Raw genomic sequence first — 17,911 nt, 5'->3', positions numbered from 1 at the left:
GAAATCAATGCCCAGCTCTCCCACATCCCACCCTAAGAGAGGGGTGGGATGTTCCTCCAAACCCCACCAGCCCGAGCAGGTGAACTTCTCCCAGGCTTTGCTTTGCTTTTGGGGCCAGCCTGGGTGAGCACGGAGCTGCTGCAGAGGTCCCTCCTGCTGGCTCGTGGCCACAAACCACGCAGGGTCACTTCCCTCCTGCTCAGCCACTTCCTGGAGAGCAGCTCCAGATGTTCTTCCGGACCTTTCTCACTTTCATGTCTTAGCACGAAATGGAGACTCTCGGCCCAGCACTAACGGCGCCCTGTGAGCAAAACTCCTCACCCCCTACAACACCCCCACCATAAAAACACAGATTTGGGGTTGAAGGGACCTCACAGATCATCTCATTGCTACCCCTCCACCACACCTGAGGTCACCTGGCCTCAAGAGAAGGAACAAGCGACAGGGGAGGGTTTGCAGCAGCAAAATTCCTTCTGAGCAGAGGAACAAAACTCCTTTGGGACAAAGGAGGAACAAAAATTCCTCTAGGACAGCACCACCCTGCACTGGAGCTGAGCTGCCCACAAGCTGTGAGGGCATCCCAGCTCCTCCCATGGAATTCCTGAGGGCAAGGACCAACCCCAGCTTTTCCCCAGAAGAACTGAAACAATGGCACTTCTCACACTCAACCTGCCCTCACAATAAATATCACACACCTGCTGCCACTTAGGGCCCTTCCAAGGGCCCTAAAAAGGTTCTGAGTACGTGGCCAACATCTGCTGTGAGAAGGGCAGAGCCCCTGAACCCCCCCAGATCTGGCAGTCATGTGCTTCCTGTGGTGGCTTTGCACTTTGGTAAGACTTTTTTGATGGTTCACCTTTTTCTTTTTAAGTGTGGTGAGAAGATATTGTTAAAGTTCACTCTGAAAGGATCACAATTTAAATCAAGGCCCAAACAAAACTACACTAGTTCTGTTCATTCTGTTAAGAGCAAACCACAAAACAGCAAAAAATATCCTCTAACTAAGAAACATTCCTGCTATAATCAAGTTGAAATTCCATAATAAACTTGGGATTTACTACTGACATCAAGAGAAATTAGATCCTCAAAACCCCTCTCTGTGGTCTCTGCTCTTCTTTCCTAAAGTTAAAATTCTGCTCTAGTGCTGGTAGCCCCCATCTGTATTTGATCACAAAAGTGCTCAAGATCTCGTCTTCGTTTTGCCTACTCTGAATTCTTACTTACATTGTCACCTTCAAAAAGAGGAGCTAAGCCCTAAATACCACCTGGAAAGATGACAAAGAAATGATGTGGTTCAGATCTCCTCCTAAATTGATTTTCTCTGAATCCAACTGCAACAAAGATTGGGGGGGAAAAAACCACTTTTAATTTCTCGCAGCTGAAGGCTCTTTTCTGCCCAAAAATCAAACACAAGGAAACTGGAAGAAAACACTTGAAACAGAAGAAGGCAATCCCTGAGAGCCAAACGAATCCTTTTAGAAAGTTGTCTCAGTAAACAACTTGAGCTCTGCCAAAAGCCAGGATCCTTGTGCCTCCCTTCGGGATGCTAAGGACACTTTTCCCAAGGTTTTCTAAGGATTCTCCTGCAGAATATGAACAGCCAGCTGCTGCAGTTAAAGCTTTATCTAACAGCTGCTTTCTGCCTCAACCAGAGAACACCCTGTTACTTGTCTGGTATCAGTTTTATTTTATCTCTGAGACAATCCCGTGTTTGAGCAGAGCAGCTCTGCCACCAGCGGCAGAAAGGAACCTGTAAATCCAGTCCTGTCCTCCAGCACCACCCCCTAACAAACCTCAGTGCTTCCAGACACCCTACATATCATTTTCAACCACCCAAGGTCGTACCAATCGTTTTCAGCTGTGCATTTTCACTGGCCAATTTAGCTGTGAATGCTCTGCTACAATTCAGAGTTTGCTGCCATGAGACTCCTGCCAACCACGAGCTGTAGCCCAGCATCACCCTGGCAAGCAACCCAAATATTTACCCTCCATTCATTCAGTATCTTGGACAAACACACCCACTGTTTTTAAGTAAGTGCCTAAACAGGAGTAAATTTTACATGTTTGCACCTTAGGATTGTTTCAACAGTGGTTCAAAGGTGGTGGGACTTGTGAGTGGCTTCAGAGTGCAATGATGAGCAGTTGGACCTTTCCTTTCCCCTCCTTTCCTTTCATTTCCCCTCCTTTCCTTTTTCCTTTCCTTTCCTTTCCTTTCCTTTCCTTTCCTTTCCTTTCCTTTCCTTTCCTTTCCTTTCCTTTCCTTTCCTTTCCTTTCCTTTCCTTTCCTTTCCTTTCCTTTCCTTTCCTTTTTCCTCTCCTTTTTCCTCTCCTTTTCCTCTCCTTTTCCTCTCCTCTCCCCTCCCTGTTATGAATTTGAAGGTTTGTCCTGCAGCTTGCACACTCCTCCTGTCACTGCAGGTTTGCTCCCAGAATGCCCAAATTTGCCTTTCCACCCATCACAGACTCTGCCACACTTCACACCTGGCACAGATCTCACCCCAACAGCAATTCCAGCCTGGCACCAACAACTTTCCTGCCCTAGAAAGCCTCACAGCTCTTCCAGGTGAACAATCCCAATAAACTCTTCTATACACTTCTGCTAGGGCTGAATCATCTCATTTTTGTTTACAATTCACTCATTTCTCTCTTTTTGGGAAACATTTGCTTGTGCCATTTCTGCAGTGGATGCCTGGTAACTCCAGGTGGTCTTTAAATCCAGATTCATCATCCTGTGAGTCTTATACCATGCAGAAAAACTGGAAAAAAACCCACTTTGAACATATAGTCTGTATTTTAGAATTCAAAGTCAAAAATTATGAGAGGAATTTGAACTCCATCAGCACTCCCAGCCCTGTCTGTGTATTATGAAAACTGACAGTAGCTCAATTTCTTGCTTTGGCAAAGAGCAGTTTCATAAAAGTTTACAGGCAGTTAATTTTTCAGTCCAGCTATGATTTTATTCCAGCTCTCCAGAAGCCCAGAGCAGCAGAAATATCCCAGCTGCAGCTCTGCCTCCCTCTCCCATGAGCAGCTGTGGATGCAGGAGCCTTTCCCTGCTGCTGGAGAGATCTTTGGGCTTTGCTCTGCCTGGAGCTCAGCTGCACAGGCACGGGGCAGGTAAGAGGAATGATTTCTGCTGCCCCAGCTCCAGTTTATCCCCACCCAGCTGATGCCAGGAGAGGCTGCCTGGAACAGAGGCTGGGCAGTGTTAAAGAATAAAGCAGGGATTTATTAAAAAGCCTCAATGGATCCACCTTGGGCAGTGCAAGAGCCTGGCTATGATGATGCCTCAAGTTTGGCTTTTATATTTTCACATTCTGAGCTGCTCTAGTGTGTGAGTCTGGGCTTCATCAGGGGCTCAACATCATCTGAACTTCACACCAGGGGATGCTGAGCTCTGTGCACAGAGCAGAGACAAAACAATTCCTGCTCCAGCTGGGCACCAAGGATAAATGATCCAAACCTCAGCCCAGGAGCACAAACAGCGTGGGCTGGAGAGAGAAAAACAAGCAGGATGGGACTGATGGGCTGGAGCTGGAATGGGACAATGAACTCCAAGGTGCCAATGGAGCAGAACTGATCCCAGGGAGAGCCCCGGGAGCGCTCGTGCATTTTGGGACCATTTTGGGTCATTTGGGTGCAGCCCTGGCTGGGCTCTGGTGCTGCCCAAGGTGGATCCATGGAGGAGATGCTTTGGAGAAATCCCTGCTTTATTCTGGGACTCTGCCCAGCCTCTGCTCCAGGGCAGCCCCCACAAGGCATCAGCAGCACCCTAAGGATGGTGGGCATTGCCAACGGGGCTTTGCAACAGCAAAGTTGGGACTTGTTTGTTCCATTGTGGCTAAAACCTTGCAATGTTTTATTCAGATATTAAACCACAGCCCTCTGGACACAAAATTTCACCTGTTGAGTTCAATAAACACCTCTGGGTGCCACCAAGCTGCTCCTGCTGGTTTTCAAGTCCAATTTTTATCCCTCTAGGTCCAGAGGCAATCATGTGAGTACCACACTGCAGCACTTCTGGAAGCACCAAGCACGAGAATTATGCCCTGACCTTAAAAGCTCAGAAAAAACAGGACTGAAGCCATCACTCCTAATTAATTAAAGGAGCTGCTGCCATGGAAAGTGGCTTTAAGAGCTTACTACAGCTCTTAACTACCTTTCCTGTAAAGAGCTTAGTACAGTAAATGTGAGTAAGCAAATATTAAAAATAGTTGAGCCGGGCCACTCTTGCTCAATGGCTTTTAGCACTGACTCAGACAGGGGTGACTCATCCCAAGGCTCATCCCAAATCCCTCCTATCCTATCTGCTGCCCCACTCTGGCTCCAGCAGCTCCTGCTCCACAGCCTGGACACCACTGGCCACTCTGAGGAGCTCCAGGCCAGAGGGGGCATGGAAACACCTCGAAAAATTCATCAGGATTTGCTACTTCTTCTTTCAGCCTTCAAGGATCACTTGGAAAAACATCATTCGTGGGCTTATGCTACTGAAATCCAATATTTAAAAGGAATTGAAATGAGGGGTTGTCATGCTTAAATCACCCTCCAAAAGTTTAACAGGCAATTCCCAAATATTTAGCCTCAGAAAATAATTCCTTACCCTCTCCACCTTAACTGCAGCCATGCTGAGCTACTGAGTTGCCCTCCAAAACACTGAATTACTGAGTTGGCCCCCAAGATCATCCCCAGAAATGCCAAAGCTGTCATCACAGACCTTCCGAGTCCTGGATCTCTGCCCTCTGTTGCTTGAACCCCACAAAAATCAGAAAAACCCCTCTTTGCCTTATTTACAGGAACTGGTGGTCACATACAGGGAATTTCCACAGAGTTAAGTTGGTAATTTTTATACTTTGACTGTACATTTACCATGAAAACAGAGAACAGAAAAGCCTTTTAAAAAATCTTCATGACAGACACAAAGTTTAATCAAGATGAATTAAGATAATCAGATATCAGTGATATACAGACACTAAATGTGGCAATATGTGATCCTGTATATTTTATGTACACAAGTAGGTCTCCAGCACTATTTAAAAATTGCATAAACCAAAGTCTTTGCCAGAATTGCAGTGATACTGAGCCAATCATTAAATTTAATAAATAAATTAAATTGTCATGCCTTAAAAGAGATCATAAAGAGATGGCAAAGTGAAGAGTGTTAGCAAACCATAGAGTTAATGTTGCAATCATGCAATTAATCCTTACATAAATCCTTCAGAAGTTATGCCAAGTTTTTATTGCTTCTTCCCCTCCCTCTGCCAAAACAACAAGTTTGTTTTGGGGTTCAGTGGCTTTTTTCGGACCTCAAGGGAAAAAAAATACAAGAGGAAAAATCCTGAAACTTTTAGGAAAAATCCTTAGTATTTCCTGGAAGTTGCTGAGTGTTACACTTGCACTACTCTATTAGGTACCTATGAATTAATTATTAATTTTTTCTCTCCCTTGGGCTGTGCCAGCCATTTCTGCTCTTCTTTTTTCCAGAAAAAGCACAATATCACTAATCTGGGTGAAGTTCTCACCTTAACTCAGAAAAAAGAGAGGACAGATAAATGTTAAGCCCAGATTAACTCACTTATAAATTATTAAAATCCATTTGCCTGTGTCCAAACTAGCAAAACCCAGCAACAAAGTCCCAGCTCAAACTGTCAAGTCACAAAAACAGGAACTGGGGTTTTGTGTTTCCCCTTTTGAACCTGATACCAGAACTAACAACACATTTTTGTGCTTCAGACAGCACGAGACACAAAATTTTCTGAATTTTTTTTTTCTTTTTTTTTGGAGTGGAGGGTAAATTTAGAATTCATTATTTGCTTCAAAAACTTGGGTTTAATTTTAACTGAGCCGTGAGTGTAGCTTCACACCCCCTCTGGATTTCTTTTCATATTCCTACAAATGAGAAAAGATAGGAGTGTGCACTGGAAAAGAAGAGTTCCAAGGGAAATTTGTGAACCCCAGAGCCAGGAAATTTGGAAAGATAGAGGGAAAAACCAAAAAAAAAAAAAAAAAAAAAGAGGAGAGAGACAAGTCTGAAGAACTTTAAATCATAAACCACTTATCTCCCCATTTTTTATCCACTGTGATGAAACTGGCTGGTTTACAGTCACAGTTCCAAAGCCTGGATTTCCAACCCAAAATCCATGGAAAAAAGAACTTTTGTGAAGGATCTGGACATTTCCTGCTCGGCCCCAAAGCTGCAAATACAGTGCAGCTATTCTGGCAATAAATATTTAACTGCAGTGGGCAGCACTTCCTGCAAATTCCACTGTGGGAAGCAAATCCCCCTGTAAAGCACATGGAATCCTGGAGTAAATGTAAAAAATAAATAATATAATAATTATAATAATAAAAATCCTGGAGAAATCAAAGCAGAAGGTGCCCTGTGTGTGCACAAAACTGAGGACGCCACAGCCTGAGCTTTCAGCTCTAAATTCTCCAGAAAGAACTTCCTTTTTTTTCTGGCCTCAAAAACAACTCAGAAATTCAACTGCAAGTTGTCGTGCAGGAATCTGAACAACAAAACCTCCAATTTCATCTTGTTGTTGGTTCCTCCCTTACAAAAACGAGCAACCCCACATCAGGCATTTCCATAATTTACAGAAATCTCTGGATTTTGGGGAGGTTCAGAAGCCACTGCCCTGTCACTGTAATTACCAGAGCGTTGTTATCCTGTGAAAACTGACTCAAAATGCATCAGCACATTAAAGAAAATAAATCAAAATGCTTGAACAGCTTCAGAATTCAAAGACCTGAGAGAATATTTTAGTACACATTAAATAACTATTAGGGACATGGCACATAGCTCTGTGTTGAAAAGTTAATCACAGACTTAACAAGACAAAAACTAAGACAAAACTCGCAGAAATCAATTTTAGGATAAAATACCTGTAATTCCTGTAGTAACTTGGAATGTATCAACCCCCCAGCACTTTTCTTAAGCAATCTGAGAAATACCACATGCACCTCCCAAAGGCAAATAAATAATTTTCAAGTCAAGATATTGCCCTGGGTGTCACAACCTGGACATCTGGCCACAGCCAAGCTGCATTTCTGCCTTGGTATTTATGTCACAAAGTCAACTGCTTCGTTTCTCAGGTGGCAATGCACATAAATTAAAGTTAACCAGCAATAAAAACCAATTAAAAAGCCAACGTTTATTTATGCATGCGACTTTTGTGCATACACAGTGGTTATCTTCACATAAAAGATTATTTGCAATTAAAAACTGCCTGCTGCATCTCTCCACACAACTCCAGACACATCTTTCCATGTAAATAGAAAAAAAAAGGAGTAGTTTTCCTCATTCTTACAGGGAAATAAACTCAACAAATCCATCAGTGCACAGTCTATTTTTGTCCCCCTTCAATGCCCACTGTACAATTAATAGCTGACATTTTAGTGAAAGGAGACATGCAGAAAACATTCTCATGGGCAAATTCACCTGAATTTAAAGAAAAAACCCCATAATCACAAAATCACCATGAGGAGAATTTGATTCCCAAGAGAGAAAAATTAGCATGGCACTAATTCCCCATCAGAGCAAGGAAAATTAATTCCATTTAGAACATGTTCTCTGTACATTTTTATTTAGATGATATTAAAAGCCTTGATTTATTAAGTGTTAAACACTCCAGAAATACCATCCCACTCCTTATTTTTGCCTCGAGAAATCCAGAGTTAATGGATTGTGACCAAAAGTCACTGAAATCAGGGCAAAGGACTTCATTTAGGCTGCTCTAAACTCTGTTTTCTGCCAGTTCTCATCACATGCTTGGCCTGGGTTCATGGAATGGTTTGGATTGGGAAGGACCCATCTCATTCCATGGGCAGGGGCACTTTCCCCAAATGAAAAATGAAATGAAAAATGCCTTTGATAAAAGCTCTGGAAAAGGCACCCTGCCATTTCAGCTGGGAACGATGGGAGTCTAATTGAGAATTACAGAAGCCAAAGCCACAGCTTTAAAATCTTGTAAATTCTTTGCTGTTTACTGTAACACGAGAGCAAACAGATGGGGCAAGGGAAAATTCCAGATATTCCAGGAACAGCCATTCCTTGCTGGTTATCAATAGGACTGAAGCACACACTTTTGATCTAGCAATAAATCCAATTTTAAGTTAAAAATGGATGTCTGAGGTGTTAATTGTATTAAAAATTATTTCTTACTAAAGTGCTACATGAAAGGTTTTCCAGTTCCTTAATGAGAGGACTGGTGTAAATAGTATTTATTTTCTTAAGCATAAAATGACATTTTGTCTTAGTAAAAGCACAACCTGATCAAATCACCATTTTTCTCATCCTAAAGCCAGGGCCTTTGGCTTAGAACAAGACCAAGCTACAAAATGAAAGAGGAAAGAATACAATTATTGCATAATTATTTGTTCTGACCCCCCCCATTACTCATGCTCACAGATAAAAACCCTCCCTGGTTTATATTTTTAGGTCCCAGCTCCAGGAAACAATCAGGATCATATGCAAATCAAAGCAGGAAAACAAACCTGAGCTGGAAACAGAAATTACGTGAGGCTCAGCACAAGAACTCCAACCACAGCCATCTCCACAACACATTTCTGAGTCACCAGTTGTGCTGAAGAGCACCCAAAAAAGAACTTTTCCCTCCTATCCCCATTTTCTGGTTCACCCCTGACTCTGGATGAGGCTGAGACCGATGGGGGGGAAAGGGAATTACTCAATTTTGTCCTATTTTATAATGGGATGATCATAGAGCAGAGTCCAGGCCTAAAACCCATCCTTAAGAGTCTGATTCTAAACTAAAGCCTAAAAAATTAAGCTCTATTAACACAGAGATATAATATATATATATTATATAATATATAAAGCTTATAAATATATAATAAATATTATAGTATATAAATATTACATAATAGAAATATTATATACTATATAAAGCTGCTCCTTAAGCCTTTAGTTGAGGCTTAACAAATTAAACATTTCTGTTTCAAGCTGTGCCCTCCCAATGAGTACAGACATGTAGAAAAGTTTTATAGGACCACAAGTGTGTATCTGTTCAGAAGATAGGGATCATTATGTCAGTTTTCCCTGCTAATTAACCACTCCCAACTTTCCCTGCCTCTGGAACTGAACAACACTAGGCTTTAATAAATAAATATGCTGAAACAGCCTGGGAAAGCTGCTCATCTCCACTGATTGTGAAAACTTCTAAACCATACTGAAGAGTGATTTATGTTTTTTTTAATTAAAGGATAATTTGGTGATTAGAACATCCTCTAAAAATTGCTGTGGCTGTGAGCAGATGTACAACGAGCCTGGTGAAGGTGTCACTGCTTTACTGGTGGTTACCAACGTTTATTATTGGTTAAAAAAAGGAATTTTTTTTAGGGGTGGGATTCTGAGTGTCATGTGCCCTTCTGCCAGCTGGCTGCCCTCAGTGCAGAGCTACTGCAGATTAAAGAGCTCCCAAAAGCTCAGCTGAAACAGGCAGTAAATCTTTTCCCTGGAAAACATTGTGGTTTTAACAAAAAAACCTCTGCAATATCAGCAAAAATACCAGGAAGAGTGGTTTGCATCTCAGCTGTATTTCCAAGGGTGAACTCGGCACAAAGCTTGGAGAAATCCATTTTTTTAATGTAATAATTTCAGTGATAGGCACTGTGTGTGCAAAGCTGAGCTTTTGCAGAACCCAGGGGCCAAAAGAGAGCAGCAGAGTAGGCACACAAACAAGCACAGCAATTTCACTGCTAATTAAACTTCATCAGGCGGTTCAGTACCAAGGACTCGGCAGCCTGAACAAGTCCTGAGGAATTTGTTCATCAAAGCATGACACAAAATCAAGGAGGGCTCGTGTCAAGAGTGAAGGTGAGGCAGGATGCAGATTTATAGGCTGGCAGGTCCTGCCTTGGTCACATAAAATTAATATTTACATAAAATGAATATCACATAAAACAGAAAATTATTGTAAATTAATATAAAATCAAAATATAAAATTAAAAATCACATAAAATTAATATACAGAGTTGGTAGTTCTGTAGGAAGGGGAAATGAGGCACAGACGCAGCAGCAGGCCCAGGCTGTGGTGCAGGTGTGGAGAAAACAATTCTGAGAACAATTCTGTGCCTGATGGAGCTGAACTGCTCCACCTCAATTCAGCTTGCTGTTCCTCACACAGGATTTCCCAAGTTCCCACAGAGCTGAGGAGAAACCTCCTGAAACCCAAGGATGCCCCACAGCAGCTCTGCTGCCTCCACACACACCATGAGCCAAGGAAAAAGTCTGGGTTCTTCTCACTTAATTCAACTTCATTCAAACACGGAGTGATTAAACCTGGAGGTGCTGATGATGCCTTGTGTTGGCTGCCCTGGAGCAGAGGCTGGGCAGAGTCCCAGAATAAAGCAGGGATTTCTCCAAAGCATCTCCTCCATGGATCCACCTTGGGCAGCTCCAGAGCTCAGCCAGGGCTGCACCCAAATGACCCAAAATGGTCCCAAAATGCACGAGCGCTCCCGGGGCTCTCCTGGGATCAGTTCTGCTCCATTGGCACCTTGGAGTTCATTGTCCCATTCCAGCTCCAGCCCATCAGTCCCACCCTGCTTGTTTTTCTCTCTCCAGCCCACGCTGTTTGTGCTCCTGGGCTGAGGTTTGGATCATTTGTCCTTGGTGCCCAGCTGGAGCAGGAATTGTTTTGTCCCTGCTCTGTGCACAGAGCTCAGCATCCCCTGGTGTGAAGTTCAGAATCACACACTAAAGCAGCTCAGAATGTGAAAATATAAAAGCCAAGCCTGAAGCATCAGCACCACACTCTTTAATTTCAAGACAAACACGCAGTCAATCCCCGCCAAGGATGAAGAGTTAATCACAAAGCCCAGCTAATCTCATCAGCACCTCAGCTCTGAGGTGTTTAAGGCTGTGCTGGCACGGGGTGAGCAGGATTTAAAAGGTGCCTTCTTGTTAAGCCAAGCCTGTTTGCTGATGTATCTTCCTTATTTATCTGGAGCCTGGCTGAGTTGTCAGTCACATGTCCAGGAAGCTGAAAGCACTGTAAAACCCACTGGGTTGTTGGTTTTTTTTTTTCAGCTTGGCAGAAGATAGCTGTTCTTTGGTAAAAATGCAGCTCTAAGCCATCCCTATTTGTCCTTTCACTCAACATCCAAATCAAACCCAGGCTCTCCTCTCTCAACCAAGCCCAAAACTACAAGGAAGTTGTTCAAGGCCATGAATTCCTCCTAAAACAATTCTTGGTGTAGAACAAGGCAAGGTGCTTTTTTTCCACTTGGTAAAACAAAGGTTTCCAGGGGAGAAATCCAACTACAAAGCTTTGCCAGCAATTTGTATCTCCATGGGATGCATCCATCAGGGTTTGTTATGTATCACCAATAAACAACCGAGATGTTCCCCTCAGGACAGTGAGCACAAGTTTCCTTGGCAATGAATTGCTATGATCCTACCAAAAATCAGGGATCACGCAGGTCCCCTGTCTCTGAGCAGAGTCTGGATGAGCTCTTGACTATTCTTTGTCTTTAGGGCCTGGAGTTATTAAGAGACTTCTACAAATCAATACCTAAGTCAAATAAAAGACATTAAAGCCCTGAGATTTCTAATAGAAAAGTTGCAAGGTTATAACTCCATTTCAGAAGCACCTGGTGCCCATTATTACAACCTGCAGAGCCCAAACAGACTTTTCCACCAGGAACACTGGAAGGCAGCAAATGCTAAATCTGGGAATTGCAGCTGTTATCATTACCAAAGTCAAATGCACCTTTCTCTTCCTTCAGCATTAAGGACAAGAAAGAAGGGTAGAAGAAAAAAAAAAGTAATTTAATATAAATGCAATACACATCAAGAGCAGGAAGGAGCAAAGAGGCAAACTGTGAATTGGTAATTTATTTTTTTTTCAGAGGGAGGGTAATTGCTGTAGCACAGAGTGACAGAGGGTGCCAACACAAAGGTGTGATACACACAGCTCAGGCTCCCTGACCTCTGGTCCTTTATGAACTTTTAAACTCTCTGGTGCCTGTTTTGCTGTACTTTGAGGAAAAGTGAAATTCAGAAGTGTCCAGGAAGCGAAAGGTTATTTCTTGTGCATCCTCAGTAAACACGAAACGCCGAGTGCACAAGAAAACACCACACCAAGTGACCTGCAAATGCCACCTTGCAGCTGAATTTTGGATTTTGAATTCAAAATTCAGCACTGAGGGCGGCCACCCCTTTTTTCCATGCAGGAGACCATCAGCTTGAGATAAGAGGTGAGAGTTTGAGATCCTGGAGACAAAAAAAGTCATCCCATGCAAAATAGATTTAAATACAAAAGACTGAGCCTAATGCAGTACTGAAGGTGGTACCTTTAATACTTTTTCCCCCCTTAAATATATGATGCTTTACAACTAATTCATCTTCATGAAAAGATAAAAGCCAAACAGGACAAACCACACGAATATTAAAAACTGCTTTGCATTTGTTATCATACTTCACTAAAATCCAGAGGAGAGCAGAGCCAGGTATTTATGGATGGCAAGCACCAGGAAGTCATTTAGACTGTCCAAGTGCCAAGGTTTTTAAGGTTTGTTTTGTTTATTGTATCTCTCCGTGCTGCTGGTGGCTCAAAATGAACATAAAAGTCGCCTCTGCCAAACTGATTTCCTGAAAATCTGAGTCCATACACAAACAAAATGTGTTCCCTCTCCTGTCCCAGTCATGGAATGAGCACTGCCTGCTCCATTTTCCTTATCTAAAAAAAAGTGGAAGGTTTAGATCCCTCCTTTTCCTGACAAACAAGGTGTCAAGGGTTTTTCCCAGATTTCCTAAGTTGAACAACAATTTTTTCCTGTTCCGAATGATATCGGTCAATATTAGCTCAGTGCCAGCTTCCAGCCAGGAGAATGAAGTGGTCTCAAAGATCTGAAGTGAAAGACTAATAATCCAATTTTGAGAGAATATGCACCACATTAAAGGGTTATTATTATTAAGAGTATCACTAACACAATTTAATATTTCAATATCCTGCTAAACTCCAGCTGGGCCCCCTGATGAGCAAGACAAATTCCACTCAGTTTTGGAATAGCTGGAAGAGACAGGAAACACTCAAGGAACAATCTAAACAGCACTTGGAGTCCAAGACTGCTAAAAGTTTGAACTATATTCATATTCTGGGGCTTTAACACGCCAAAGCCCCTCTCAGATCCATTCTATAAACAAGGGAGGAATGTGCAAATTTCCTTTAGGAGTTTTCTCCTGGAAGGAGGAAGAGCAGTTGTCAGATTTTGTATTTAAAGAGAATTATGCCTTTGGGAACTGAGGCCAAACTCCTGACTCACAGTAAACCCCGCACGCTTCAAAATTCGGAGAATACTGTATTAAACACTGAATTAATTCCCATTATTAGCAGAGCTTCCCTTATGCAGCAGGCCTGCTTCAAAGGAGTAGCAGTAAAATCTATCATAAAGCAAAGCTGCCAAATAAATGGATTTATGACAGATGAGTTTCCCAAAGCAAATCCCCTTGTAAGGGTTCCTTCTTGCTATTTCCAGAAAACTGTTGGCAACCAGATCCAAACAGGACCAACAGCAACACCAAACCATTTTAATTCAACAATTTTCCTACTCTCTGCTTATTTCCACCTTACTCTGCAGCTTGCTTCCTCCTCATATAAAAACTCTTTTTTTTTTTTCTTCCCCCAGGCTTTCACCACTGCCTTTCTCCACAGTTCAAGATAATGCACAAATCCTCTGCTTTTCCCTCCACTTCCACCTCTTTTCCTTTATTTCCTAAATTACCTTTTACATCTCAGAGGGGGGAGAAGGAAATCTAAAATAAATTAAACAGAATAATTTCATGTGCCAGCAGTTTCAGTGCCTAATCATAATCACACCCCATGCAGAGAACCATGTTAATATCACCGTTATCAATCCTCCCACACTGTGTAAAAGGCATTATTGATATGCAGAGTAACTGCTGCAGACTTTACTTTTTCCATGTCGATCGAGGCTGCCCTCCCAGTTTCCTGTAGCTCAATTTTTCTGTCAGTTATGCAACTTATGTTACATTTATATAACCAGTTCAAGGGGAAAAGAAAAAAAAAAACAAACCAGCCAATAATTACTCCAGCCAGCAAAACTGTTTGCAGTTTTATAAAGACCTTCAGCATGAAGAAAATGGTCAGGGCATGTTCCTTAAAAATCCACCTGTCTGCAACAGGCTAGGACATTAAAACCACTAAATTATACTTCCTCCTCTCCACTTGCAGTCAAGAGAAAGTTGCAGCCATTTTGCTCAAGAGAACCCTCAGCAACTTCTCCCAGTAGTTTTCAGCACTGTTTTGGTTTTTTGGAAGGATCTATGTGAAACAAATCCTGGATGGGAGCCCCAGAGTGCTGCTAAAGAAATCAAGTGAGAGAGCAGCCCCCCTGTCACTTCAATTCCTGCACAGAAGCTACAGCAAGAGATGCAAGTGGCAATTGAGCTGCCAAAACCCCAAAATGCTGATTTTTTTTAAAGCTCCACTTTCCTTTTTGATGAGGTTCAAGCATTTCTGTCCCACCCTGCCAGCAAAACCGAGCTGCATCAACCATGAAAAGCTTTATTGCAGGCAGGCTCTCAGCATTAACTGCCTGAATTATGTGCTTGAACTGTAAAAGCCATTTTCTATCAATTTAGCAAGTGTTTGCCATCACCAATACCTGAAATCTAATTGCATTTTAAGTGCTTCAAAGATCTAAAGCAACTCTTGAGTGTGTTTACAGGAATAATGCCTGAATTGCAAACTGTTAGCCAGGCTGAAAAAGAACAACGTGAATATTGCCAGTTTTTCACCCAGAAGAAAACACTTTTATCATTTTTAATTGCTGTTGGACACCAGACAAACCAGGAACCGAGCCCCATCTCGGTGTTCCCTCCACAATCTGGCTTCTCAAGTTCCTTCCTGGGTCAGAAATTCTCACAACAACCCTTTTCACACCTCGATAAAAGCAGTCCTAAGGGTTTGCTTTTATGTGTGAAAGCTTTGGCCTCCCCAAACAATGCAAACACCTTCCCCTTTATGGAACAGAGCAGCTCCTTCTGCTGCAATTCCCACCCAACACAAGGATTATCCATCCACCTGCTGGATTTTGAAGGTCCCTTCCTCATTTTGAGCCTCTTCCACAAGCCAGGTCAGGCATCAGAAGGTGCCAAGCAAAGTTCAGTTGAAGAAAAAGGGGTTTCACCTCCAAATCCAGGGAGCAGGGGGAGTTACGTGGTGGGAAAGAGGTGAAGCCAGCAGGATGCTACCTGTGAAAACAGATTTATCCCCTCCACACAAAAAAAGATAATTCATTTCTCTGAGTTCTGTCTTTATTTTTAAGACTAAACCACTTCAGAAGTGTCTGTCTAAACTTCTTGAATTTATACCACTTAAAAGAAACCTGCCTTAATTGCAGCCCTGAAGAGGTAAGGCAAAAGAATTAAACTAACTTGAAACTGCAGATTCTGTTTGACCAAGGGAAATAGGAGTTTAAAAGGAATATTGATTTTTACCCCCTGAGTGACTCTTCAGGTGCATTTCAGCTTTTTGCTTTGCAGTGATACAGGTTTGCTTTCCAAAGTTTTTGCATTAAATATTCCTGATTTTTTTTGTAACTAAAATCACTGAATAGACAATTTGAACATACCAAAACAGCTCAACATTTACAGAAGCTGCCTCTCAAAAAAAAAAAGGCCACTTTGCAATTAATTCTGAATAACTGTGCAGGAGTTCACACACTTAAAAATCACTCCTATTTTGTGCTTATATTCTATTGTTTTGTGTTTATATTCTAGAATATGTTCTATTATATTCTAAGTTTAAATCCACTCCCCGTGGCTTTTTACAAGCTTTTCACATCACCTTCCCCAGAGGCCAGAGACACGCTGTGCCACCAGGCTTTGGGACAGCTTGCAGATACTGTGACACTTGGATCAGTAACATATTTAACAACTGAATCAGCAAAAATGTGCTGACAAAAAAGTATTTGTAGCATCTGCCTGCGATGACAAACTTTAACATCTCAAGCCTGACGGGTTTTGTAGGCTCAGCCAGAGCAGCACAGCCTGAGCTGGCCCCACATTTCAAAGCACCTGCCTTGGTATCACCTAACACAGACCCAGATCAAGGTGCAACTTCCTGTGTGCTTTAAAAACAAGTGCCAGGAGGAAATGCCTCCCAGTCCCCTTATAAGGGCAAAACTGAACTTCATAACGAGCTGCAGCACCCGAATAAAGCAGCACCAAAGTACATCCACTCCGCTCGGAAATAAAACTGCAAAGTTGGGTTCTTTGGAGTTTAGTTTAAACACTGACATGAGTCTGAGTTATTTCCATCTGCCTCCCCCAATAAATGAATCACCAAAAAAAAAAATCCCGAAGTTTTCTTGCATTTAGCATTCAACACATGCCTGAAATTATGACTTCCCACTGCTTATCCCTTGGAACAGACACTGCATCCTCCTAAGCACAGGGAGAGTGTCTGTTTAGACAGGGCTGGATCCATCCTCTCCTGCCGCACTGAGCCACTGCCGAGTTGCCTTTCTACTCTCAATCTACATTATTAGCCCTTAATATGCTTCAGATTTGTCCTGGCTTTCTTCATACATGGATTTTAAAAATCCCAATTCAACACCGTTAGAGAACCATAGATTGGTTTGGGCTGGAAGACAAATTAAAGATAGCTTTAGTTCCAGCTCCCAGCCATTATCCAACACAGCAATTACTTTGTCAAACGCACACAGAGCAGAATTATGGTTTAGGCTTCTGGAGAAGGTGCACAGTCGGCACAGCTTTCCAGGCTCCCTGCTCCATATCCCTGCGTGTCCTTTGGGGTGATGGATACCCAGCCACAGCTGGCACCTACCTCCCCTAGGAGAGGGAAGGGGCAGAGGAGGGTGGAAGATGTCCCGAAGCATCCCTGCGCACAGAGGAACAGCTGCCAGACCGACAGCCGGACACCACCAGCTGTCCCGCTCCGGCAGCGGAAGGCAGCGGCATGTCCCCGGCACAGGGAGCCCACGGCGGTCCGCGCTCACCCGGGGCTCCGGAGACTCCCAACTCCTCCAAACCCACGGCGGCCACAACCGGAGCTGCCTCACTGCTGCTCCTCCTGCCACCGAACGTGGCTCGGACAGCGCTGCCCGCACAGCCCCGCACCCCCGGCCAAGGGGCACCAGAGCACCGGGGCACCGCTCTGGGACAGGGGGACCCAGCGGTTCGGAACCCACTGGGACAGTGACCCAGCGGTTCCGAACCCACTGGGACAGTGACCCAGCGGTTCCGAACCCATTGGGACAGGGGGACCCAGCGGTTCTGAACCCACTGGGAGAGAGGGACCCAGCGGTTCCGAACCCATTGGGACAGGGGGACCCAGCGGTTCCGAACCCATTGGGACAGAGGGACCCAGCGGCTCCGAACCCTCTGGGACAGGGGGACCCAGCGGCTCGGAACCGATTGGGATAGAGGGACCCATTGGGACAGTGGCCCAGCGGTTCCGAACCCACTGGGACAGAGGGACCCAGCGGTTCCGAACCCTCTGGGACAGAGGGACCCAGCGGTTCCGAACCCATTGGGACAGGGGGACCCAGCGGCTCCGAACCCACTGGGACAGTGACCCAGCGGCTCGGAACCCATTGGGACACAGGGGGAACGCGGAGGTTCCGCACCCGCGGGGATCGGGGGAACGCGGAGGTTCCGCACGGGCTCCTCTCGGCTCAGGGCCGCAGCCGCTCCGCTCCGCGGGCGCGGCCGCCGGGCCAGCCCCGGGCCGCCCCCGCTGCGCTCCGCTCCGCTCCCCGGGAAAGGCGCCCGCCGCCCGCGCCGCCCTCCCCGGCTCCCCCCGGCCGGCCGCACTCACCGCTGCCGTGGCGCCCGGCGAGGCCGGGCGGGCCGGGCGGTCGGCGCGGGCAGCCCGGGCCGGGAGCGGCTCAGCCCGGGGACGGC

The 17,911-nt window shown here is 44.3% G+C and overlaps 1 protein-coding gene across 2 annotated transcripts in view; it reads right to left on the bottom strand.

Moving 5' to 3' along the window:
• The window catches only part of JAK1 (Janus kinase 1), a 57,333-nt gene extending 39,422 nt beyond the window's left edge, over positions 1–17,911 (bottom strand). Inside the window, exon 1 of one of the 2 annotated variants that reach the window (XM_077785310.1) lies at positions 17,826–17,911. The gene's annotated coding sequence lies outside the window, so the exon portion shown is untranslated. The remainder of the gene's footprint in view (positions 1–17,825) is intronic. The other variant, XM_077785311.1, reaches the window with a different exon arrangement.

This window comes from Lonchura striata, chromosome 9 (genome assembly GCF_046129695.1).
Source record: "Lonchura striata isolate bLonStr1 chromosome 9, bLonStr1.mat, whole genome shotgun sequence".
Lineage (NCBI taxonomy): Eukaryota > Metazoa > Chordata > Aves > Passeriformes > Estrildidae > Lonchura > Lonchura striata.
Note: the sequence above shows the minus strand (reverse complement) of the source record. Positions and strands in the feature narration are given on the sequence as shown.